The sequence below is a fragment of the Temnothorax nylanderi genome, unplaced genomic scaffold (genome assembly GCF_030848795.1).
Source record: "Temnothorax nylanderi isolate EJ_2023f unplaced genomic scaffold, tnyl_v1.0 TNYL_tig0352_pilon, whole genome shotgun sequence".
Classification (NCBI taxonomy): Eukaryota; Metazoa; Arthropoda; class Insecta; order Hymenoptera; family Formicidae; genus Temnothorax; species Temnothorax nylanderi.
Genome location: NW_027249414.1, coordinates 101,712 through 129,653, shown reverse-complemented (window position 1 = coordinate 129,653; position 27,942 = coordinate 101,712). Strand labels below are relative to the sequence as shown.

At 43.1% G+C, this 27,942-nt stretch overlaps 1 protein-coding gene and 1 long non-coding RNA gene across 2 annotated transcripts in view; one reads left to right on the top strand and one right to left on the bottom strand.

Moving 5' to 3' along the window:
- The window catches only part of LOC139781654 (uncharacterized), a 120,333-nt gene that overhangs the window by 38,138 nt on the left and 54,253 nt on the right, over window positions 1–27,942 (bottom strand). The window lies entirely within an intron of this gene.
- On the top strand, window positions 16,243–16,974 carry LOC139781657 (uncharacterized). The gene is made up of 2 exons (XR_011720614.1): window positions 16,243–16,529; window positions 16,723–16,974. It is a non-coding gene; the product is annotated as an uncharacterized lncRNA (long non-coding RNA).

The window sequence follows — 27,942 nt, the reverse complement described above, 5'->3', positions numbered from 1 at the left end:
TCCTAATGGGGGACTTGCCCTCACCTGCCCCGTTGACGGGTATGGGGAGGAAAGAGGAGATATCGGCGCCACCGTCTTTCGGAAAGAGACGTTAAAACCGTTGGTCCATGAAGGAAGGAAACGGGAAACCACCTTCATCATTAATCCCAAGAGAACATTATGGCTTCATTCAGCGTAAAATTTTCCGGAGGACTAAATAGCTCCCCAATCGGATCTCCGGGGGGAGCTGCTTTGAATGATGCCACACGAAACGAAGTAAACCTGCGCAACAACCTCCAAATAGGCACATGGAACACTCGGGGCCTCCTACAAATCGGGAAACTGCTCATTGTGGAAAGAGAAATTCAGTCCCTCAAGCTGGACATAGTAGGACTGAGCGAGACACACTGGAGAGGGGAAGGACACTTCAGCACTGCATCCGGCAATGTCATATATTTCTCGGGCCACAACTCGGAGAGTCGCAACGGTGTGGCTCTGCTGCTTTCCAGTGCAACTAACAGAGCGGTCCTAGGGTATAAGGCGGTCAGCGATAGGATTTTAATACTAAAAATCAATGCACACCCATTGAACATCAACATCATACAAGTGTATGCCCCAACGGCGGAGTCGACAGAAGAAGCCATCGAAACATTCTATGAACAGCTAGAAAACACTATAAACGACCTTCCCAAAGGCGAAATCCCTGTTGTAATGGGGGATGTGAACGCAAAAATTGGACGTACAACTGCGATAGACCAGCAACTCAAAGAAGTGTTGGGACGGTTTGGCATGGGGTCCAGAAATGACCGAGGAGACAGAATGCTTCAGTTCTGCCAGGAACACAACTTAACAATAGCCAACACACTGTTCCAACATCATATCAGAAGACTATACACATGGAGGTCGCCCGGCGACAGATACAGGAACCAAATAGACTACATCATGGTTGGATCACGATGGAAATCCTCCATCCTAAACTGCAAAACCTATCCCGGTGCTGACTGCGGAACTGACCACCAGCTACTGGTAATAAAGTTCAGACTACGCCTGAAAAATATCCGCCAACCACAGAAAGTAATAGCAATCAATGATGCTAATAAAGAACTATTCCGACAAGAAGTCCAGCAAAAATTGGCCACCAACACAGCGGATATTATAAACACACAAGACCCGAACCAAGAATGGGAAGAACTCAAAAAGATTATCAAAACAGCCTCAGAAACAATTCAATGCAAAAACCACCCTAATAGATCCAACAAGTTCTGGATAACGCAACGCACCCTCGTCACTATCGAGGAACGGAAAGAATTAAAAAGGAAAGGACTAAAAACACAGGCAGCAAGGGATACGCATAAAGCTCTATGCAGAAAAATACAAAGAGAATGCAGACAAGACAAAAACGAATACAAAAAATCGAAACCCTTCAAAACACATAAAGGAGTGCGGCAGGGCTGCATATTGTCACCCAGGTTATTCAACGTCTACGGCGAATATATAATGAGACGCGCCCTGGGAGGATACAACGGGGGAATAATAATCAACGGCAAAAACTTGAATAATCTCCGATACGCTGATGACACCACCTTAATAGCGAAAAACGAAGAGGAACTAACCAAAATGCTGGAATTAGTTACCAAGGAAAGTAATGAAGTAGGTCTACATATCAACCTGGAGAAGACCAAACTCATGGTGATTGACAGGGGCAACACGATACAACGAAACAATGTACGCCCAGACATGGAAACGGTCAAGGAGTTCATCTACTTGGGATCCTTAATCTCCAACATAGGAGGAAGCGAAGTAGAGATAAGAAGACGGATAGCAATGTCGCGAACAGCCATGGCGAACCTCAGGAGAATATGGGAAGACAAACAAATAACAATAAACACAAAGATAGCCCTGGTGAGATCCCTAGTGTTCTCTATATTCTCATACGGAGTGGAGACATGGACCATCAAGGCGACGGGCAGACGCCGCATAGATGCGTTTGAAATGTGGTGCTGGAGGCGGATGCTGGGCATCCCCTGGACGGCAAGAAGAACGAACGTGTCAATTCTCAATGAGCTGAACATCACCGAAAGACTGTCCACTATTTGCCGCAGAAGAGTTCTCCAATACTTTGGTCACATCACACGTAGAAACCAGGACAATCTTGAAAAACTGATTGTACAGGGGAAAGTTGAGGGGAAGAGACCAAGAGGCCGTTCTCCATCGCGCTGGCTGGATCAAATAAAAGATATCACAGGCCAACCACTACAAAAGAATCTCCGAGAAGCGGAAGACCGCCATTGTTGGAAGACGGTGGTTCGCCACTGTACATGACCATAATGTCACGACTCTTCAGACATGAAGATACGACGAGAAAAAAGATACCTTTTTTCCAACCTTTCCATTCCTTCCCTTTCTTTCCATCCCCATATTTCCGCTCCATATCCCATTACCGTCCACACCAGTCTATCGAACAGCCATAATCTTTTACCCCAGTCTCTCCCAAATCTCCTCTTCCTTATCCCCCAGATCTTCCCCATCACTGCCGCTGCCTTCTTGATCCTTTCCCTTACCTGCGCTTCCTGTCCTCCATTCCTTTGAAACATGTATCCTAGATATCGAAATTCCTTTACCTCTCCTAATTCTTTTCCTTCCCATCTCCATCTTCTCTTACTGTCCCTTCCCCCTCCTTTCCTAAGTCTCATTATTTTTCAGAATGAGTTAATCCGCCAATGTTAATTTAAAATAGGAGTCTTTATTTATCGACGCATTTCTTCGATATGTGGACGATATCTTCGCTGTAGTGCCCCGAGGCGAGCTAGGTAACATACTCGACGTATTTAACGGCTACCACCCACGCCTTAAATTCACGCATGAATTGGAGAATAATGCTTCTCTGCCTTTCTTGGATACAATTGTTATCAGGGAAGGAAACAATTTATTAACTAACTGGTACCGAAAACCCACTTTCTCTGGTAGGTACATCAATTTTTTCTCGAGTCACCCTCTTAAGTACAAGATCAACACGATAAATAGTCTCACAGACCGTGCGATCTTACTCTCGGACGAACGTTTCCACCGAGAGAATATTGAAATTGTAAAAACAATTCTTCTTAACAATTCCTTCCCTGATAACTTGATTAACCGACGCATTAATACAAGATTAAAACAGCTCCGTTACCCTCGCGATAATAATGCACACACCGACGCGTTTGATGCTCGCAGATACCTGGCCATACCGTTTGTCAAGGGTCTCAGCAAGGATATACGTTTTACACTGAATAAAGTGGGTCTCGACACGGTATACACCATCCCGAAAAAGCTCGACTTAATAATTAAGAAAGGAAAAGACAAACTTAATAAGGACCGTGAAACCGATCTTGTATACAGAATAAACTGCGGTAATTGCGACGCATCTTATATCGGGCAGACAAAGAGATATTTGAAAACGCGGATTAATGAGCACCGGAATGATATTAAGAAAGACGAAGGATCCCGCTCGGTAGTAAGCAAGCACCGCGCGTTTCACCAACATGATTTCAAATGGTTAGAAGTAGACATACTACATAAAGAGAATAATGTCAGGAAGCGTGAAATAGCAGAAATGTTTTTCATCAAAAATCAAGCGAACACCGTCAACCTACAAAAGGATACCGAAAATCTAAATCCTATTTACGACAAAGTCATCTCCAGTATATGAACCCGCGATGTTTATTCTTTTAACCTCACAACATTGCTTAATTTTGTCAGTCGTGTGCGTGCTTCCGACCGGTCTCCGTCTTTGAACACTATGTTACTCGCATCAAGGTGCTTCGCGGAATCGAATATGTAATTATCTATCTGTGTATACCTCATTTTCACCTAATGACGCCTCTTAACGAAATGATTTTTTATTTAGCTTTGACTTATGACTTTTTCGGTCAAAATTCTCATATTCTGAGATGTTCGTGCGTGTATGTAGCTCCATGCTTATTTAGGTAGGACATTATTTCTATAATCTTATTGTATTTTCCGCGTTTTTTACTGTTAGATCTTTTAACTAATTATCTTTTTCCTGCGTTACCGTTCTTGTTGTTAGACACTTGAGAAGGACCCAATCCCCCGGGTCGAAACGTCGTGATACATTGTTACGATAATTGCCAATTGCGTCGATAAATAAAGACTCTCATTATTTTTGTCTTTCCCACGTTCAGTTCCAACCTCTTCCTGCTTAAATACCCTTCCAGTCTTTCCAGCATGCTCCTCATTTGGTCCTCGTCCTCCGCCATTAGCACTACATCATCCGCGTAGGCCAGAGTATACACCCTCTTACCTCCTAGCATCACTCCTCCCCATTTAACTCTGCCCATTTCCTGTTCCATATCCGCCAATAACACGTTAAATAGTAGCGGGCTCAATGGGCACCCCTGCCTTACCCCTCTTCCCGTCCAGAACTCTTCTCCTATTCCGTCTCCTACCCTTACCCTGCTTCTCGTCTCCTTTAGAATCTTCTCCGTTCTCCTCACCAACCTTTCCCTTATTCCCCTTTCTCTCATTGATTTTATTAGTACTCCTCTATCTACCGAATTAAATGCCGCCTTGAGGTCCACAAAACATGATATCAGTTTTCCCCCCTTCTTTTCTAGCCTTCTGTTCACCACGTAGTTCAGCACGTATATGTTATCTATTGTTCCCACCCCTCTTCTAAAGCCTGTCTGGTTCTGCGGCACTATTCTCTTCCCCTCTATTTCTTCTCTTAACCTCTCTGCCAGAATGGCCGTGTACACCTTTGTTCAGGAATCGCGAAATATCTCTCGCCCCATCCGTTGATTTCGAGCGTTAGATTGTATTGCTCGCCGTGTTTTCGTTCCTGTTGTTGATCTCCGAGACCTTGTCGGACCCGACGTATTCCGCGACAGCTACCTGTACCCGAATTTCTCCTCGGACATACTCGCGTTATTCGGCGAACCTTCCCTCTCTTCGCGCGCTCGCAATTACCGCCTAGATACCTATTGTGAATACCGCTCGCCTTAGAACTTCTCGATACCTCAACACAGTGACACATTAAATTTTCGATACAACCAATACCGCATCTCTTCGTAGTCGTTCCTCTCACCAATACCTTGATTGCCGAGTCCTTTTTACAAGGCTGTACCAGCCAACCGCGCTCGCGAATCGAAACCCGATCGCGGAGTGCACATTTTGGTCCTTCGAGCCGGATTCGGAGTCAAGAAGACTATCATATCGGATACGACGCTCGAGGTGCGGAGTGACGATACCCGTTCGCCATGGCGTCCTCAGCCGACAAGCTCCTGGCGAAGCAAACCCAACTGATGGGGTCAATTGCTCGTACCATGACCAATCTTAAAAAACTGGGTCACGCCAAGATGACCAAGGCGGTGTTGCAGAGCCGAATCACAGCCCTCAAGGAGAAGTTCTCGCAATCGCTGGACTTGGACGCTGAGATCCGGGCATCCCTCGACGTGAGCACAGCCAAGGAGCTGCCTTACTTCTGCAGCGACCAATTCCAAGCCTGTGAGGATCAGTTCGACGAAGCGCTTGACTACATGTCCGAGGTACTGGCCCAGGTTTCTGGCGTAGACGCGGCCGACCTTAACGTAAGTCACGCTTCAGATTTCATCCACCGTCCGACGCCTCAGCTTCCGCGGATCAACCTACCGACCTTCAACGGATCTTTCGACCGCTGGGAAAGCTTTCGCGATCGTTTTAAATCGATGATTATCGACAATCGCAATATTTCTAATGTAGATCGGATGCATTATCTCTGCTCAAGTTTAACGGGAGATGCAAGTAGCGCGCTCAACCATCTCGCGATTACCGACGCAAATTTTACCGTGGCATGGAATATCATTACGTCGCGTTATGAGAACAAACGTCGGTTGATTAACGGTCATTTGCAAACGTTATTTTCGTTGCCACAGCTCGCGTCCTAAACCTTCAAAGACCTTCAGAATCTGCGTGACAAAGCGAATGCCTCAGTTCAAGCGCTCAAAAATCTCGATCGTCCCGTCGATACGTGGAGCGATATCCTCGTATTTCTGATCTCGCAAAAATTAGACAAATTTTCCCGGAAAGCGTGGGAATTACAGTTGAGCGAGACCGTCGATTACCCGACATATGACGAGTTGGATAAATTTTTAGAATCGCGTATCCGTGCTTTCGAGGCGATCTCGCCTCCGAAATCCGAGACATCTCAACCGTCGTCTAAATCGAAATCGATCGCTTCTCATTCGACAACCACTGCGAACCTTGCGTGCCCGCTGTGCAAATCCTCGCACTTACTATATCAATGTCCGTCATTCTTAGCGTATACTCCGTCGCAACGATACGAATATGTAAAGAAGGAGAATCGCTGTATCAATTGCTTCGGGTGTAAACATTCGATGAAGGATTGTAAGAACGCGCGATCCTGCAAAACGTGTCATAAGCGACATCACACCCTACTGCATTTCACGGACGATGCAAAGCAGGCTAGCGTAGAGTCCGCTCCTACCGTCGAATCAACGAGTACCGAGCTACCGAAATCGACAGCTAACGAAATCGCGTCTCATTTAATTTCGAATACGATGACGCCGAAGTCAACCGTACTTTTGGCAACCGCTCGAGTTCGTGTTTACTCTCCACAAGGTCGCTTCGTTTATGCCCGCGCTTTGCTCGACCAAGGTTCCGTCGCGACTTTAATTTCGGAAAATATCGCTCAGCGGTTGCGTCTCGCGAAAGTGAAGCAAACTACCCGTATTACCGGAATCGGAGAATCGCAATCGTTGTCGCATTCTGCCGCACATATTTGTGTAACCGCCTCTTTCGGCGACAAACCTGCATTCTCGACGACCGCGTATATAGTCACATCGCTGTCAAAGTACGCACCGAATCGCGTTCAATCGACGTCACAATGGGCGCACATCTCTGACCTAACGCTAGCGGATAGGAATCCCATGAGCTCTGATCCAATCGATGTAATTATCGGAGCTGATTTATACGGCATGCTTATATTAGACGCTGTCCGTAAAGGAAATGCAAGCGAGCCTATCGCGCAAAATACTGCTTTCGGCTGGATACTTTCCGGGCCTATCGCTCCAGCTCAATCCCTCCATCCCGATTCCGTTCACATTCATCACGGAACAATCCTTGAAAATCTGGATCTCGATCTTCGCCGCTTCTGGGAGATCGAAGAAGTCCCTCATAAAACGCATTTAAGTCCCGAAGAGCAACAGTGCGAAGAGCATTTCGCCGCTACTCATTCTCGCACGCCGGAGGGACGATACGTCGTTCGGCTACCGTTCAAAACCGGCCCCCCTATAGATCTTGGCGAATCCCGCTTTACCGCGTTAGCAAGTTTAGTTCGCTCGGAGCGTCGACTTCTTCGCGAACAAAATAAAGCCGCGTTATATCGCGAATTCCTCGACGAATACGAGAAGCTCGGTCATATGACGAAAGTTAGCGATACCGACTCACAATCGAGTCACTCTCAAGTCTATTATATCCCGCACCACGCTGTCTTTCGTGAGAGCAGCGTCACCACTCAGCTTCGGGTTGTATTTAATGCTTCCTGCGCTACATCGAACGGTACCTCGTTGAACCATCATTTGCTAATCGGTCCTAAGCTACAGAGGGATCTTGCCGCCGTCATTCTGTTATGGCGTCAGCATCAGTTTGTCTTTACTGCCGACATCGCTAAAATGTACCGGCAAATTCTAATCGATAATCGCGACGTAGACTACCAACGAATTCTCTGGCGCTCGTCGCCCTCCGAGCCAGTCGCGGATTACCGGTTGCTCACCGTAACATACGGCACTGCCTCCGCCCCGTACCTCGCGCTTCGCGTTCTGCTACAGCTCGTAAAGGATCACGGAGACGAATTTCCGTTGGCCGCTCTAGTTTTGCTTCTCTTAACGTACGTCGACGACTGTACGTTCGGAGCGGACAACCGTGAACTCGCGCTTAAAATTCGCGATCAGTTGATTGCTCTCCTGGCAAAGGGCGGCTTCCGGTTACGCAAATGGGCAAGTAATTGTCCCGAGTTGCTTTCCGACATTGATCCCTCAGATCATGGTCTCGCGCGCGATAAGGATCTACACGCCGACGAGCCTCTAAAGATATTAGGCGTCGCGTGGAATCCCGAAAGCGATTCTTTCCATTTCCGCGTAACGACCCCACCGAATCCGGGGCAGACGAAACGTGCGGTGCTTTCCACTATCGCTAAATTGTTCGACCCGTTAGGATGGGTGACCCCCGTTATCGTTGTCGCGAAAATATTCATGCAACGCTTATGGGCCCTAAAATGCGATTGGGACGACGTGTTGCCCGGTGATCTCCTAGAACAATGGCGCGAATATCACAGTCAATTACCGCGTCTCAAACTTATATCGATTCCTCGCTGGACAAACTACGGTTCTAACATCGCTGATTGTGAGATTCACGGGTTTTCGGATGCGTCGACAAAGGCTTACGCCGCGGTCGTATATCTCCGTCTCGTACCGAGAAACGGCCCCGTTATCGTTTGCATACTCGTCGCGAAATCAAAGGTCGCTCCAATCAAAACAATAAGCGTACCGCGACTCGAGCTTTGCGGCGCGTTACTGCTCGCACAGTTGATGTCCTTCGTTTTTTCGAATCTCGACATTCCCAATCTCCGATATCACTGTTGGATAGATGCACGTATTGTATTAGCGTGGCTCAAGCAGTCTCCATCACGATGGAAAGTTTTCGTTGCTAATCGAGTAGCCAAAGTGCAACAGCTTTTACCGAAAGCAATCTGGCACCATGTTCCGACGGCGGATAATCCCGCCGACTGCGCATCTCGCGGTTTGCGCCCTAGTGAACTTGCCGATTGCGCCCTGTGGTGGTCGGGGCCCTCCTGGCTTAAAAAATCCCCTGAGCACTGGCCGACGTCATGCTCGTCGCCAATCGAATCTGAAATATCACGGGAAAACCGAGTCGTCGTGCACGCTTGCGTCGCGCGTGCTATCGAACCGTGGGATCTCGCGACTCGCTATTCCTCGTGGACTAAGCTCCTGCGCGTGACGGCATATCTCATGCGGTTCGCCAAGATCCTTCGTTCTCGCCTCAATTCCATACCGGATAGCAGTGCGGAGGTCAATCTATCGCTCGCATTAGCTCCACGCGAAATTCAAACTGCCAAGATCTTTTGGCTCAAGGAGATTCAGAGTGAAACATTTCCGCAAGAAACTGCGAGTCTAACAGCAAACAGTCGCGTTTCCAAATCAAGCTTACTTGTCGCGCTTAACCCGTATCTCGACACCGATGGCCTCATCCGAGTCGGAGGGCGGCTTCAAAAGTCCGATCTCCCCGATTCAGCCAAACATCCAATCGTCCTGCAGTCTCATCCTTTGTTATCTCTCATCATATCGCATGCTCACCATACCACACTCCACGGAGGCCCGCACATTACCCTCGCTCACCTCCGTACCGAATTCTGGATTTTGCGCGCTAGAGCAACCGTACGAGCGGTTCTATACCGCTGCGTTAAATGCGCTCGCGAAAAGGCTATCGTCCCGGCGGAACTCATGGGCAACTTACCAGACGTTCGAGTTAATCGATCTTCGCGAGCTTTCGAACATACCGGAGTCGATTATGCCGGACCGATACTCGTACGATCTGCGAAAGGACGCGGTCATAAGGCTCACAAAGCCTACATCGCCTTATTCATTTGCATGACAACGAAAGCGATTCACCTCGAGTTAGTAAGCGATTACAGCTCGGCAGCTTTCCTCGCGGCGTTTACCAGATTTACAGCTCGACGCGGACGTCCACATAGCATGTACTCCGATAATGGTACGACATTTCAGGGCGCCGAACGAGAGCTCGTCGCCGCTTGTAACGCTGCCGTGCGCGATCCCAATTTTTTGAACCGATTAGCAGGCGATCAGATAGCGTGGCATTTCCTCCCTCCTGCGGCTCCACATTTCGGCGGATTATGGGAGGCAGGAGTCCGTAGCGTCAAATATCACTTGAAGCGATGCGTAGGCTCCCACACGCTGACGTACGAGGAGATGAATACGCTTTTGTGCCGAGTCGAAGCATGTTTAAATTCGCGGCCGATTTCATCAATGTCCGAGAGTCTCGACGATTATAGCGCCCTTACGCCCGGTCATTTTTTGATCGGTGCCAATCTTGTCGTAATTCCGGAACCGAGCGTGCTCGACATCGCTGAGAATCGGCTTTCGCGTTGACAACTCGTACAAAAAATTACTGAAGGTTTTTGGAGGTCTTGGGTGAGCGACTACTTGCATACGCTCCAACAACGCCCGAAGTGGCGCGTTATCCACAACCTGGCCAAAGTTGGTCAGATCGTTCTCTTACGTAATCCGCTCGCCCCCCCCCAAGTCATTGGGAACTCGGACGTATTACCGTCTGTCATCCCGGGGATGATGGGCTGACACGCGTCGTTACCGTCAAAACTGCACGCTCCGAATATAAGCGACCCATTGTCAAGCTGTGTTTCCTGCCGATCGATATCAATATCGAAACCGAAAAGGAAGCGGTCAAAGCGGGCGGTTCGCGGCCGTGATGCGACCCATCTCCCGGTCACGACACCGAGATGTACATATGTATAAATATAAAGCGCCAATGCATTTAGAATTAATTTTCATTGTATAAACTCTGTCTTTAGATTTAAGTTTATTATGTATTTAGACGTAAGTTCTCACTGTATTATAATTCTCGTTTCGAATGTAAGCATTCGAGGCGGGCGGTATGTTCAGGAATCGCGAAATATCTCTCGCCCCATCCGTTGATTTCGAGCGTTAGATTGTATTGCTCGCCGTGTTTTCGTTCCTGTTGTTGATCTCCGAGACCTTGTCGGACCCGACGTATTCCGCGACAGCTACCTGTACCCGAATTTCTCCTCGGACATACTCGCGTTATTCGGCGAACCTTCCCTCTCTTCGCGCGCTTGCAATTACCGCCTAGATACCTATTGTGAATACCGCTCGCCTCAGAACTTCTCGATACCTCGACACAGTGACACATTAAATTTTCGATACAACCAATACCGCATCTCTTCGTAGTCGTTCCTCTCACCAATACCTTGATTGCCGAGTCCTTTTTACAAGGCTGTACCAGCCAACCGCGCTCGCGAATCGAAACCCGATCGCGGAGTGCACAACCTTATATAATGACGGCATTATTGTGACACTTTTATACTCCTCCGCTTTTTTTCCTTCCCCTTTCTTTACTATTGGCGCAATTATTCCCTCCTTCCAATTTTCCGGCCACCCTCCTCCTTTCCATATCCTATTTATATATTTCCATGCCCAATTCTCCAGTTCCTTCCCCTCTTGCTTCCAAACCTCGCCTGGAATCCCATCCCTTCCCATTGCTTTTCCATCCTTTAACCTCTTTACAACTCTCCTCATCTCTTCTAGGCTTATCTCCTCTTCCTCTTTCCCCTCCTTCTCCTCCCTACCTTTTTTTTCCCTAACCTCACCCTCCCTTCTACTCCTCCCAGCAGGTTCATAAAGTGCTCTTTCCATTCCTCCTCTTCTATTCCTTCCTCAATTCCCCTCCTTTTTTTCCTCTCCTTATTTACTATCTCCCATACCTCCGCCTCCCTCCTTGCTCCCTCCGCTTTTCTCTCCCATCTCCGGTTCTCTTCTTCCTTCTTCCTCTTGCACATCTCCCTAAACCCCTTCCTTTTTTCCTTGTACTCGCTGCCCTCTCCTCTTTCTTTCCTCCAAATCCTTAGATTTCTTCTTACCTCTTTCTTCGCTTCTCTACACTCCTCATCCCACCATCCTACCTTCCCCTTCTTTCCTCCCATCTCCTCCTCCACCCCTTTTATTGCCTCCTTTATTCTTGCCTCCATTTCTTCCTATTCCTTGTTCAACTCTTCCACTTTTTCTTCCATCTCTCCTATTTTTCCAATGAACCTCTTTGTTCCTTCCTCGTTCCATACCCCCTGCTTTCCTTCTTCTCCCTCCTTCTTCTTCCATCTCCCTCCTTATCTCTCCTTAAAACTATTTCCAAGGGGTGATAATCCGAGTCCACCTTATCCCCCACTATCATTTTCTCTACCTTCTCTCTTACTTCTCCTTCTCCTATAACATAGTCGATCACCGTGTCTCCTCTTCCCCCCGTGAAAGTAAACTCCCCCTCCTCGTCTCCTCTCACCTTTCCATTAAAAATCTCCCATCCTCTCTCTTCTATGCTATTTACCAGCATCCTCCCCTCTCTGTCTATCTTTTTATCCTTTGAACTTCTTCCCCCTCTGCACCTATCTCCCCCCTCCTCATCCTCTATCCCTCCGCCTTCTTGACCAGTCCTCGCATTGAAGTCTCCTCCAATAATCGTAAACCTTCCTTCTTCTTTCTTTTCCATTATCAGTCCCAGCTCCTGTAGTATTTCCTCCATCTCCTCTTTCTTTGCGTATACCCCTATAATATTCCACTTCTCCTTACCTATCCTAACCTTTCCCTCTATCAACCCCTCCCTTCCTCTTCCTATTTCCGTACCCTTCTCTTTTATCTCTTTCCTTATTCCCATTATCATCCCTCCTATTGCTCTCCCTTTTTTGTTTTTCTTCCTCGCCATTTGCACTCCCCATTCGTACCCTTTCGGCAGCCTACCCCTTATTCTTTCCCATCATTTTTCTCCTATCCAAGTCTCCACCATGACTATCACATCTTCTTTTTTCAACCCCTCCCAAAACTCCTTATCTTTATTTTCCAAACCAGCTACATTCCAGAATACTATTCTCCACTCTGACTTACTTCCCCCCTCTTTTCTCTTCTAAAGTCCGCATTGACCTTCTCTATTTCCTCCCCTCCATCCTCCCTTCCTCCTATTCCCCCGTCTCCCTTCCTACTCCTCTCCCTCTTAATTCGCTTCCCTCCTCTTCCTTCTCTCCTCCGCTCTCCTTTCTTACCTTTCCCCTTTCATCCTTTAACACCCCCTCTTCCATGTCCCATCTCCACCATACATTTTCCAACCTTATTCTGCCCGCTTTGATCCACCTCCTCCTTCCCTCCCTTTCCTCTCTTTTTGCTATCTCTCTCAGTCTCCAATTCATCCTTCTTTCCTCCCATGACAAATCCTCCATAATTCTCTCCTTTCTCCCCGCCAGGCTCTTCTTTTTTTCCATCACCTCCCATTTTTGCTTTTCATTCTCCAGCTTCAGCAACACCATTTTCCTTCCCTTTTCTATATCCCCCCCTATTTTCTTCACCTCTATTACCTTCACTTTGACTTTCATTCCCTCCAGTAACTTTTCCGCCTCTTGTCTCCTCCCTCCCTCCTTCACTTCTAAACCCCTTATCACTACATTTCTTCTTCTCTCTTCCCTCTCCTTTTTTTCCAGCTTCCTCTCTATCTCTCTCATCCTCTCTACCACTTCCTCATTTTTGTTTCCTGCCTCACCTTTTTTCTCCTTCTTTCTCTCTCCTATTTCCACCTCCAATCTTTTTCCCCTTTCCTCCACCCTCTCCTCTAGCTTCTTTACTCTCTCCTCCAGCGCTTCTCTCTGTTTCTTCCATATTTCCTCACTTCTCTTCAGTTCCTCCTTCAGTCCCTTAATTTCGTTTTTTATTTCCTCTTTATCTTTTTTCCTTTCCTTCTCTTGTTCTTCCATTATCTTTAGAATCTCCTTAAACATCTCTTCTGCCGCCATGTTTTCTTTATCCTCTTCTCCCTTTTTAACCTTTGCTGGCGGTGATCTGTAAACCCTCCTTGTTTTGTTAAACCTTTCTAAAATTTCTCTCTCTGCTCTTGCCTTCGCTTCCTCCGCTAACTCTTCTCTTTTCCTTTTCTGTATGTAGTCTAAGACCGATCCTAAGCTATCCGTTCTTCCTCTCTGTTTTCCAAGTTCTTCCGCCTTTGTTGGTCTACCTCTTGCCTTCCTCTCACCCTCGCCTTCTCTCTTCTTTCCTTTATCTCCCTGCTGTTCACTCTCTATTCCCACCTCTTTCCCCTGCTCCATCCGCCGCTCCTACCTTTGCCTGTCCCTCCTATTCGTTGCTATTCACTTCTTCCTTACCTATACTCTATGCCCTGCCGCGTCTCGGTTTTCCCGTCGAGTCGCCCCTCTACCCTCACTAACGTTCGTGTCTTGCCGCGCTCTGCCGCACACGGCTCGGTTCCCCCACCGCGTCACCCCTCTACTCTCACTATCGTTTGTGCCTAACCCGCCTCTGTGACTTGTCACTTTTCTACCCTTCGTTCTCCTTTACCCGCTACTCCTCTACTCACCCCTTTCTTCTCCCACTCTCCTGCCTCCAACCTTCTCGCTCCGCCACTCTCTCCCTCCTCTACTTCCTTTACCCCTCACTTCTCTGCACTTTCCTCGCTAACACTTTCGCACCTGTTACCTCTGTTGCTCCGGAAACGGAAGTCCTATTATGGATCGTTAATATGATCCATATATGCGCTTGGACAAGTTTAATCCAATAGTAAGATCTTATTTAAATTTAATTTCGATCCATATTTAGAACATTATAACCTTGGAACATTATTGTATCCACATATGCGCTTGGACAAGTTTAATCCAATAGTAAGATCTTATTTAAATTTAATTTCGATCCATATTTAGAACATTATAACCTTGGAACATTATAACACATTATAACCTTGCAGATTCGCAAAACTGAAGAATACTAAAGATGTGTTACGTCCTACGAACTCCACGATTTCCCTTTTTCGCGGAAATTCCTATGCGCCTACGATAGGCCTTAAGATTAAGATAAGTAAACTGAGCACGGACGGTTGTCGATCGGCAAGTGAGGCTTGATCCCCTCACATTTTTTTTTTTTTTTTTTGATCAAAATACCTATTTGGTTGGGCAACTAAAGAGCAACCTTCCAGATGACAAACTACTGACAGACGGGACATACGTGATCGGTCTTTGTCAACCCATAACTATAAACCCGGCGCCACGACGCGCCAAAAGGGGCCTTAATCCCAGACGAAGAGTTTGCTTAGGATCTTTATTGCATCGCGCGACTAGTTCAAAATTGCCCGCGCAATGTTCCGACAAATAGAGACGAGATCTAAAGCGCGCTTTTGGAAATCCTGTAAGAGCACGTGGCGGAAGTTTCTGTTTGCAATAAAACTGCAATTAAGATTAGATGGAATGCATTTGTCTGTCGATACTGAAAGTAGGGTCGCGAGACAAATAAGGGACCCTAATAAAAGAGAAATCGGCGTTAGTCAAAAACAAATGAGTCACTGGAAGAATCGCTGGGTTGCACCCCCGATAAGACAGTGGGGCCCTACGAGACAACTCACCAATGAACGGCCGGAAAAATCGACAACCGTCTCTAGCTTTCTAGGATAGGCGAAAACTTAAAAATCTAGCTCTTGGGTGAGAAACATCTCACCCAATAAGAAATCCTTTAAACAAAAATTAGAAACATCCTGCCAACCAGAAGTTCCCAAGACAAAACCAGACACCTCCCACAATGAAATCCACCCTTCCCATCCTTAGAACCTTCCTATATAAATCGCGACATCACGGGACTCCCTCTCTGAGTTCAGCTCCTCTTCTGACAGTTCACCTCTTCGGCCCGGTTCATTTTACTTCACCTCTCTTCCGTTTACGAACAGTATCACATTCAAATCCGATCTCAAGTTTTAAGTTAAATTCTGTGCGTGGACTTAAACTCATTGAGTATCGACGAGAGGCTATCTACAGGCCCAAAGAGATCCAGCTAGCTACCCACGGGGCTCAAAGAGATTCAGCTGTTCTACTTCAGTTTGATCAGCACCAAGAAGTAAGTCCTCTACATACATATTTATATATTGATATCGGGTCCCTTTTATCATTACCTTACCCCCTTTGTATTCACTCGAACACTCACGCGTTTGGGAAGTCCCTCGGTTAAACATTAAACGTTAACCCTTCCAACCCTCCAATTCTCTTCACTATTCCGAATTAGCCGATTTATCGGTGGATTCGGAATAATCTCTATTGTTCCGAATTAGCCGATTTTTCGGTGGATTCGGAATAATATCTGTTCGTTGTTCCGAATTAGCCGATTTTTCGGTGGATTCGGAATAATCTCTGTTCGTTGTTCCGAATTAGCCGATTTATCGGTGGATTCGGAATAATCTCTATTGTTCCGAATTAGCCGATTTATCGGTGGATTCGGAAAAATCTCTATTGTTCCGAATTAGCCGATTTTTCGGTGGACTCGGAATAATCTCTCTCTATTATTTCGAGTTAGCTGACTCGTCAGTGGATTCGAGGTATTCTTTTGATTTCTTTAATCTCCAAAACCCGAGGTGACTTCCCCACAGTTAACGGACTTTAATGTTTAACCCTCAGGGTACGGACTGGGTTAGCGTAACCCGAGCGAATTTTGAAAGTAGCGCCATTTCAAAGGAAGTGAATGGTGGGGGTCCGTACCGGGGGAGGAAAAATCTTTGAGGTAGCAACTATGTGAGCGCCAAGGGGCAGCGTCAGTCTACGCTTGGTGCTCAAGTTATACGATTTTGAAAATTGAACTCGGGTAGTTTACACCCAGTCCGTACGGAACGTTACAAAATCCGTGTTTTTCAAAAAAAAAAAATTTGTGTTTTTCGAGTATTTGCTGCAGTAGAGTATTCTGGTATGTATAATTTACTATTTTTAATATACTTTTGTGCATTCTAACCTCAAAATGATGCTCTGTAGCATACCAGTATAACGTATCCGTGCATGCATGTTATTTCTCGAAAAGTTGTGCTACTCTTAGCATAACTCTTCGTACGATGCGTCGAATAACGATTTCTAATATTTATTTTTACGATTTATCATTGCAGAGTTTTTTTGTGAAAATGGCATCGCGTCGGAGAACTCGGAGTGTTGCAGCTCTCGAAAAATTATACAGAGAAACCGAGGATGAGAGTGTAACTGAAAACGTACTTGTACTTGTAAAACTTTTTACAAGTGCCTAAGATGTGACAAGGCTATGTGCAAAGAACATGTAGCGAAAATATGCTGTGAATGCGGAAACACCGTGTAATTCTCTTTTTTTTTAATTTTATACAATAAAAATTTTATTTAATAATCAATTTTTGTTATTTATTTATATTATACTAATCAACAACATCCAAAAGAACTATTTTTACTTTAAAATATTTTTTTTTTTTTGCGTTATTACGATAAATCAAGCAAGTAACGTTATATCGCTATCGCAAAAAAACGGGTATTTTCATAGTTAAAAAAAAATATACTTTTTGGAATGGATCAAAAAACGAATTCAGCCATTTTAAAGAACAACTTTTTAGCTTTCAAACGCGACTTATAAAATGTCGATATCTTTTTTTTTTCATAAAGTTATGCAATTTAAAAAAAAATGAATTTTTATGAAAATTTTTTGAGAATCGTCGACATTTTCAAATGTATCTTTGTTTAAACAAATAATGTAATAAATCTATCAACGCCATTGTATTTTTGAGAAAATTTCCGATCCAAAAAAAAATTGTTTCAATTGACAAATTACAGCCCGATATACAGTCAATCAAAGTCGTCGGGTTAGGCTAACCCATGTCCGTACGGAACGTAACTTTTTTATAGTCCGTACCCTGAGGGTTAACAATCCGCTAACTTGTAGTGGATTCGGGCTGTCCCACCCACAAGAGGTCGAAAAACGCCGCGAGACACGAAAGGAATCGTCAGAACAAGCGGGCGCGAAGGGAGCTTGACTTCCCTCCGGAATCAGTCAACGCAGGTCCTCCGCGACTCGCCACTCCACCCCCTCCGCCAGCTTTTACAGAGGAACCCTGTTCTTCACAGCAGAATCGCCCCGTTGTCCCCCTTTCTCGCCCTGTCGTCCTGCCTTCTCGCCCTTTCGTCGCATCTTCTCGTCCTGTTTGTCGCGTGGCCCCTTTTCGCGTGGTCCCCGTCAATCCCGATCCCGCCCCCTTACTAGAACCGCCCGCTTCCCCGACCTCCTCGACCGCCTCGACTCTCGATCTCGAGGAAGAAGTCGATCCCGAAGTAGTTACCCTCGACTAATAATTAACTTCTTTATAGCATAAAAATTATTTACTTTTCTTTTATGTGTTAGTTTAATTTAAATACTCACATACATCCCACACGCACACAGTTAAATTCGTGTAACTCCAATCCTAAACGAATTGTAATAATAGCGGGCAGGAGGTGCATTGAATAGGTTTCCCCTTCAAAGATCCTGCCCGATCACCCACGCACCAATGTAACACCCGCGGTAACTATACACCCATCACACTCAAATAACATACACTCCGGCTTATCTCAATACCTGATTCTCTACCAATGTCAGTACAACCATTATTTTATTGTAATGTTCACTCTACCAATCTCAGCAACACGTATTGTTTTATTGTGTAATAAATGTTTAATTTGTTTATAAAATTTAATTAGATGTTCCTTTATTTTAAATAAGACCTAACCCAGTACCATTATCCTCTCGAAATCGCACGAGGTCCGATCCTGAGTTAAAGGGATTAAATTCCCTGACTCGAAAGAGGACCGACGATCGCACCGCTCACGGAAGACGTCCTAGCGCCCTTACGGACGTTGACTCTTCCTGAGCCATAAAAGTGCGTTCGGGCTCGCGCCACGCGCCTCAGAGCGTGTACCTGCGAGCGATATTCTTAAGCTTCTAGTTGCGTCCTTCCTTACCCCGACCCCTCTGCCTAGCCTTTCCTTTGCTTCCCAGTTTTTTTTTTCTTATTAATCCCGGGGTTGGACGTAACAGATGCATTTATGCGAGGAAAATGTATTTGAAGGAAATGAATATAATTATGATATAAATTATATACTTATATATTTCATATCAAGTATATTACATAAAAGCAGAACACGAGTGCCTTCAAGAATATTTTCAATATTAAATTGACAAGAATAAATATTTTTAATGTAAATGTAGTGTAAATAAAAAAGTAGTATACTGAAACAAAGTCTGGTATTTAGAATATCTTTGAAGGCACCGTACGTGTTTTGCTATAAGATCTGCGTCACAATTATCGTTAACTTATCTAATTTGTACAATTTTGGTATCGTTTGACAAGCACTTTATAATTTTATTGTAATAGCAACAATTTTAGAAGATTTTTAATAAAAACAGTAATAATTTAATTATATAAAATAGAAGATTGACAATATTTTATAAACAATTATATTTATATCATAATTTTATATCATAAATATTGTTAAAGAAACATTGGTACACAATATATATTTTTATTTTTATCTTTAAAATGCAATAAATATGAGTAATGTTGTTTCTAATGGAAAAAAACGAAAAGACAATAAAACTTGTGTTAAAAACGAGATGCAAGTACTAAGAATTATATATGTATCATTCATTGCGCTATAATTCTTATGCAATATGGTATTTATTTTGCTAACATCATGCGTAATAATGATTTATTACGGGATATTGTCGTAGACCATCCCTGACGCGTCCCCGCTGAGCGTTCCAGCGTTGCCGGCTTCGACCGCGTCTTCTTCCTCGTCGATATCCTGTAACAAAATACGAATAGTATAAAAATACTCTAAATAGTAAATACAAAATTAAAAAAAATTAATTTTTATTAAATACGTACTCATTGGTCCCTGCTGCTGTATTTGCGCCATCGGTTGCACATTGGCTTCCTGCTGCTGTTGTTGCACAAGCGGCTGCTCGTGTGCTGCCTGCTGCTGCTGCGCTAGCGGCTGCTCCAGCAGTGGCTGCTCAACCTCCTGCTGCTGTTGCGCCTGCTCCTGCGGCTGGTCCCGCTCTTGTAAACGTCTTTGCAGCTCCGCAATTTGCAACTGCTGCAGTTGCAATTGCTGCATTACTTCTTGCATCGTTGGCAGGTTGTTATTATTTCTTTCTGAAAATAGAAAGAAACTATCAAAATTGCAAGTTTTGCCGTTAAAAATTTATAATATTTATTTATAACCTATATAATACTTACGTGACATTTTGCTACTCCTTTCAAATTCCCGCCAAGCACGTTGATGGATAGCCGATCCTCAAAACCGATCCTCAAAAAATTTAAATTTGACGTTTTTGAACATAAGCAACACATTGGCATCGAAAACTCAAAAAACAATTTTTACTTCGGTCTTTTCTACTCCTATTTCATATACAATTATTTTAAATTCGGTTGATTAGACTTAGCTTTATATGCGATCAAAATTATGAACCTTTGATCGCGTATAAAGCTGGGTCTAATCAACCAAATCTTAAACAAGTTTACCAAAATTTTTATAACTCCAGAACTAATCAATCAAATCTTAACGAATTATATATGAAATAGGGGTAGAAAAGACAGAAGAATATAATAAAATTAGAAGTAGCCCAATATTTTAAAATTTGCTAGGCTGCCGAAAGGGTACGAATGGGGAGTGCAAATGGCGAGGAAGAAAAACAAAAAAGGGAGAGCAATAGAAGGGATGATAATGGGAATAAGGAAAGAGATAAAAGAGAAGGGTACGGAAATAGGAAGAGGAAGGGAGGGGTTGATAGAGGGAAAGGTTAGGATAGGTAAGGAGAAGTGGAATATTATAGGGGTATACGCAAAGAAAGAGGAGATGGAGGAAATACTACAGGAGCTGGGACTGATAATGGAAAAGAAAGAAGAAGGAAGGTTTACGATTATTGGAGGAGACTTCAATGCGAGGACTGGTCAAGAAGGCGGAGGGATAGAGGATGAGGAGGGGGGAGATAGGTGCAGAGGGGGAAGAAGTTCAAAGGATAAAAAGATAGACAGAGAGGGGAGGATGCTGGTAAATAGCATAGAAGAGAGAGGATGGGAGATTTTTAATGGAAAGGTGAGAGGAGACGAGGAGGGGGAGTTTACTTTCACGGGGGGAAGAGGAGACACGGTGATCGACTATGTTATAGGAGAAGGAGAAGTAAGAGAGAAGGTAGAGAAAATGATAGTGGGGGATAAGGTGGACTCGGATCATCACCCCTTGGAAATAGTTTTAAGGAGAGATAAGGAGGGAGATGGAAGAAGAAGGAGGGCGAAGAAGGAAAGCAGGGGGGTATGGAACGAGGAAGGAACAAAGAGATTCATTGGAAAAATAGGAGAAATGGAAGAGTTGAACAAGGAATGGGAAGAAATGGAAGCAAGAATAAAGGAGGCAATAAAAGGGGTGGAGAAAGAGATGGGAGGAAAGAAGGGGAAGGTAAGATGGTGGGATGAGGAGTGTAGAGAAGCGAAGAAAGAGGTAAGAAGAAATCTAAGGATTTGGAGGAAAGAAAGAAGAGAGGGCAGCGAGTACAAGGAAAAGAGGAAGGGGTTTAGGGAGATGTGCAAGAGGAAGAAGGAAGAAGAGAACCGGAGATGGGAGAGAAAAGCGGAGGGAGCAAGGAGGGAGGCGGAGGTATGGGAGATAGTAAATAAGGAGAGGAAAAAAAGGAGGGGAATTGAGGAAGGAATAGAAGAGGAGGAATGGAAAGAGCACTTTATGAACCTGCTGGGAGGAGTGGAAGAGAGGGTGAGGTTAGGGAAAGAAGAAGGTAGGGAGGAGAAGGAGGGGGAAGAGGAAGAGGAGATAAGCCTAGAAAAAATGAGGAGAGTTGTAAAGAGGTTAAAGGATGGAAAAGCAATGGGAAGGGTTGGTATTCCAGGCGAGGTTTGGAAGCGAGGGGGGAAGGAACTGGAGAATTGGGCATGGAAATATATAAATAGGATATGGAAAGGAGGAGGGTGGCCGGAAAATTGGAAGGAGGGAATAATTGCGCCAATAGTAAAGAAAGGGGAAGGGAAAAAAGCGGAGCAGTATAGAGGTGTCACAATAATGCCGTCATTATATAAGGTGTACACGGCCATTCTGGCAGAGAGGTTAAGAGAGGAGATAAAGAGGAAGAGAATAGTGCCGCAGAACCAGACAGGTTCTGCGGCTTTAGAAGAGGGATGGGAACAATAGATAACATATACGTGCTGAACTACGTGGTGAACAGAAGGCTAGAAAAGAAGGGGGGAAAACTGATAGCATGTTTTGTGGACCTTAAGGCGGCGTTTGATTCGGTAGATAGAGGAGTACTAATAAAATCAATGAGAGAAAGGGGAATAAGGGAAGGTTTGGTGAGGAGAACGGAGGAGATTCTAAGGGAGACGAGAAGCAGGGTAAGGGTAGGAGACGGAATAGGAGAAGAGTTCTGGACGGGAAGAGGGGTAAGGCACAGGGGTGCCCATTGAGCCCGCTACTATTTAACGTGTTATTGGCGGATATGGAACAGGAAATGGGCAGAGTTAAATGGGGAGGAGTGATGCTAGGAGGTAAGAGGATGTATACTCTGGCCTACGCGGATGATGTAGTGCTAATGGCGGAGGACGAGGACCAAATGAGGAGCTTGCTGGAAAGACTGGAAGGGTATTTAAGCAGGAAGAGGTTGGAACTGAACGTGGGGAAGACAAAAATAATGAGATTTAGGAAAGAAGGGGGAAGGGACAGTAAGAGAAGATAGAGATGGGAAGGAAAAAAATTAGGAGAGGTGAAGGAATTTCGATATCTAGGATACATGTTTCAAAGGAATGGAGGACAGGAAGCGCAGGTAAGGGAAAGGATCAAGAAGGCAGCGGCAGTGATGGGGAAGATCTGGGGGATAGGGAAGAAGAGATTTGGGAGAGACTGGGGTAAAAGATTATGGTTGTTCGATAGACTGGTGTGGACGGTAATGGGATATGGAGCGGAAATATGGGGATGAAAAGAAAGGAAGGAATGGAAAAGTTGGAAGAAAGGTATATCAGATGGGTATTGGGAGTGGATGGGAGAACGCCGTGGTATCTCGTTAGGGAGGAGTTGCAAAGGGATAAGTTGAGAGGGAGGGCAGGGATGAGGGCATGGAGATTTGAGAGAAAACTGGAGGAGGGTAGAAGAAGTGAATTGGCAAGACTATGTTGGGAGGAGCTGAAGGGAAAGGAGAAAGAAGGGAAAGTTAGTTCAAGCTGGGAGAGAGAAAGAGGAAAGTTCTTTGAAGACAGAGGAGTTGAATTGAAGGATCTAGGAAGGCTGAGAAAAGACGGGGACGGATGGTTTCACAAATTATTCGGAGGGGACAAGGAAAAACAAAGGAGAGAGAGATGGGAAAGGATCGAGGGAGCAGAGTATAACAAATGGTACAGGCTAGTAAAAGGAGAGGGTATACCGGGATATTTGAAGAAAGGATGGGGAGAGAGTAGATGGAACAGGGTGGTGAGACATAGATTAGGAAATGAGATGAGAGAGAGCAGATACTGGGAAACGGAGGAGGAAAAGAAATGTAGGTTATGTGGACATAGGGAGGAAACGTGGGAGCATGTGTGGGAGGAATGTAGGAGTTGGGAATTAGGAGATGGTAGTTGGCAAGAAGCGGTGGGATGGGTATTGGATGAGGAAGGAGGCGGAGAGGATTGGATGATAGAACTAGAGGGGGAAAGAATGGGAGGAAAAGGGGAGTTGGAGGAGTTAGAGGAGGGAAGAGATGAAGAGGGAAGGGGAAAAGGAGGAGAGGGAGGAGAGGGAGAGGAAGGCTGAGTAAAGGAGAGGGGAGTAATAAAGCTCATGTTACAAATCACCCAGGATGGAGAGTGATTGGAGAATAATTGCAGAGGCGGTGAACAGGATCGCGGAGGAGAAAGTAAGGAAGCTACTGAAGGAGAGGAAAGAGGACGATAGAAGGAAGGATGAGAGGATGGAGGAGATGGAGGAAAAAATAAGGAGATTGGAGAGAAAGGTGGAAAGCTTAGAATGAAGTGGAGGTAAAAGAAAGAGGGAGGAGAGTGAGGAGAGCGGGACAGGGAAGAAGAAATAGTGGGCAAACGAGGGCGAAAAGAATGAGGACGAGCTGAGAAAGAGGAATGTGATTCTGAGGGTCGAAAAGGCGAAATGGGGAAGCAAGGAGTCTAGTTGGGAGAAGGTGAAGGAGCTCTTCACGGAAGGGCTGAGGGTGAAGGTGGTGGTAAGGGAGGTGATGGTGGTGGGACAGAGGGGTGAATGGCTTACGATTTTGGTGAAGTTGAGGGATGAGGAGGAGAAATGGCGGATCCTGGAGGCGAGGAGAAGGGCAGGGAACGACATAGGAGTGAAGATTCAGGAGGACAAGTCAGTGGAAAGGAGGGATAGGGAGAGGGAGGAGAGAGAAGGGAGAATGGAAAGGAGACTGGAGGGGCATAGGAGTACAGGGAGAACGGAGGAGGACGAATTAACAAAAGGGATGGAGGAGAAACTCCTCATGGAGTCGGACGAGGAATTGGGGGATAAGGGAAAGAGAGAATGGGCCAAATAGAGGAGAGCCGTAACGAGAAGGAAGGAGGACGAAAGACGAAGCCCAGGGAGAAGATGATAAAGAAGAGGGGGAGGGAGGGCAATAAATTGTAAGGTCATGGCCAGGCACAGGGGAGCTATATTTTTCTTTTTGTTTTTCTTATTGTTTGAATTTAAGTTTTGATTCTGTGTGTTTTTGATATGAGTCCGGAGTTTGTAAGAGGTTTGGGAACGTTCCTCATTAAAAAAAAAAACGCCTTGTAAACCCTGTGGGGAAAAGCAATAAATACACATACATAATGATCCATAATGCGAATTTAATGAAATTTGAATAAGATTTACAACTTATTAATTTCATATATGGTTTCAATAAGATTAATATTTAAATTGAATATATTAGCTAATTAAATCCTTATTAAGCCAAATTAAATACAAATATTTTGATGATGAAATGATACTATAAGAAGTACGTATATATACTTTGTATACTACGAAACATACGTACGAGTATACAGGTCGATTAAGAATATACAACATGTATTCATATGTTCGAGATTTTTAATCGAAATGTACATCGATATTTCTTCGTATATTCTTAATTAAGTTTTATATATAGAACAAATATGAGCCATATTAATGCAGTTATTCAGCATTAATTTAAATTAAATAAAATTTAAATGGAGATTTTATTAAGATCCATATAAAGTTCAGATTTAACTTTTTTCCGCGGGGAGCAACAAATCTGTCGTTTAAATTGCTTGTTTTAGCAGCACGTGAAATTGTATCTTAACAGTAAAGAACTGAAATTACAAACACAATATTAATATGACAATATTAAGGATACATAACAGAGTGATTGCGAGTAAATTACTTTTATTCCTTCTACTTTTTCAACAGAATTAGAACGTGAGAGATAGAAAAACAGCAGATAAAAATAACTAAAAATAAAGGAAACCAAAAAGAAAGTGAAAAGGTGAGTTGGCATTAGAAAAAAAAATATTTGATAAAAAAGGCAACTAAATTTAACTATTAAAATGCCAAAATTAAAGAAAAAAAGTGTAAATTTAAAAAATAATGATAATAAACTTTTGATGAGTAAATTACGATCTGATAAAGAATATAAAGAAAAAGAACAAAAGAAAAATACCAAAAAAAGAAACATGAAACGTAAACGTGAATATGATTGTTTTTCGACTGATAAAGACGATACGCAAAATGTTATTAATAAAAAAATAACAAATGACAGTGATATTAACCTTTAGAGGCCGGGGGTGGTCGAAATATCGACCACCCAAAAAACACAAGCTATTTGATGTTTTCAGGCAAAATTTGTGTGTTAAATAAGGGAAAAATAGTAAAAAAAAAAAGTCTTTAAATCCTTTTCCCGGCCTCTAAAGGTTAATGATATAAAGAATGATGAAATTGAAAATATGATAAAAGAAAATATACAACAACAAAGTAAAGAAAGAGGAAAAGCAGTAGAACGCGTAAAAAGAATACGAATAGATTTTTCGTCATACAAGGAAGCCGAAAGACAAAAAAACAGACAACGCATGACGCAAATATGTCAAGATCCTATGCATAAAAAAAAAGAAAGAGACTGGAATCAGCAAAGAATAAGAAATAAACGTCGAAATCAAGTATTTAAAGAAGCAGAGAAAGACAAAAATCTACAAAGAATAAAAGTCAAAAGAAAAGATACAAGTTACCAGATAAATGAACAAATCAAAAATAGAGATAGAATACAAGTTTTGCGAACGTTACGGGAAGATCTTAACTACAACGCTAATGAAAAAATTTTTGATATTGAACGTAAAAGATTATTAAGACTTGACGATTTTTTTAGATATCGAGAAAACTACAGCAATTCTGTTCGGAACAAAATAAATAGTGGCATCAAAGATACTGAATATTATCATAATGTATTAATAATGAAATTTAAAAAAAAACAGAAAATTTGGACCAGATATAGTATGTGTGTGTTGCGAAAATTTGTTTTTTTTGTAAATCAGTAGAACGTTTTAATATTACGAAAATACGAAATAAATTCAGTGACACAAAGATTGCAATCAATGAATTTATTAATCAAATTGTTAATAACTCATCGGAATACGTCTGCAAGACATGCAAAAAATATATTACATCAGGAGACGTTCCAAAAACAGCATCAAATGCAGATTTAATATTTTCAAATGTGCCAAAAGTAGTGACAAACTTAACTGCCCTTGAAGAACGAATGGTGTCACCATATATTCCGTTCATGCAAATAAAAGCATTGCAACCGTATGCTATTAATCCTGAATTATCACTAAAAGGAAGTATAGTTAATATCCCAGTTGAAATTATTGAGATGATAAATGTTTTACCTAGAACTTTTGATGAAATGTCGACTATTCAATTAAAACTGAAAAGGCACATGGAACATAAATCTGATTACATGTATGAAACTATAAAACCAGCAAAAATTTGTGAAGCTTTGGAGTACTTACTACAAACACCTTTGTATAAAAAAAACAATATAAACATTGACAATAATTTTTTTTTAAAATATAACAGAAACTTTACTACAGAATTGGAGTTTATTGTCGATGATAATGATAAATGCGATAGCTACAATTATATAAAAAATCCATCTGATGTAGAAAAACACGACAATAAATCGGAATCTGAAGAATCTGATTATTTCGAATCAAATGATGAAGTTCTTATTGTTGATAGAAACCAAGAAATATCTACAAATAAAATTATAGCTCCGGGACAGGATAAATATCCAGTGCCTTGGCACTTAATCGAAAATTTCGATGAACTGTTTTCCAAAAATTTTTGGGGGAGAAATTCTAGACAAGAAAAATAAATTAACGTACTCGCAACGAATCAAATTTGAATCGAGGCACAGGGATAGAAGGTCGTGTCAACCTTCAAGAATATTATTTATGGCTAAACAAAAATTGGAAAAGTCAATAATGTCAAATATAAATATTTGCTTAAGGAGAGTAAAGAAAAATGATAACCTAACTGCTAATATAATTAAAGATTCGAATTTTTTAAACGATTCCATTCGTCATAACGATGGATACAAATTTCTCAAACAAGTACGATCGTCACCCTCGTATTGGGAAAGTAAAAAAAAACATGTAATGAGTATGATCAAACAATGTGGTATTCCAACATTGTTTATGACATGTTCTGCGTGTGAGCATAAAAATCCCGATTTATTGAAAATTTTATACAAAATACGATACAACAAAAACATCAACACATATGAGGCAATACACTTAGACATGGCAGAAAAAACCAAATTGATAAGAGAAGATCCTGTGACTTGTGTTAGATATATAGAAGAAAGATTTAATTTAATTATGTCTATATTACAGAATGAACATGGACCATTTGGAGAAAACTATGTAGTTGACTATTTTCAGAGGCGAGAATTTCAAGCAAGAGGTACTGTCCATACGCACAATCTTTTATATTGCAAAAATGCTCCGATTTACGATGAAGAAAATAAGGAGGGTAATAAAAAGTTAATACAATGGATAGATAAAAATATTACATGTACTTACGATGTTAAAAATCCGTTGATACGTATGCAAATACATCGGCATAAAGCAACATGTTACAGAGGTCGAAAAAATAAATCAACATGTAGGTTTAATATTCCAATATTTGTTATGAAAGAAACTATGATTCTCAAACCATTAGCCGAAAATGAAGAGAATAAAAGCGATAAAACCAATAGAAAAAAAATTAGAGATTTGATGAAAGTATTTTTCGAAAAAAATATAATCGTATCTTTTGAAGACATGTTAAAA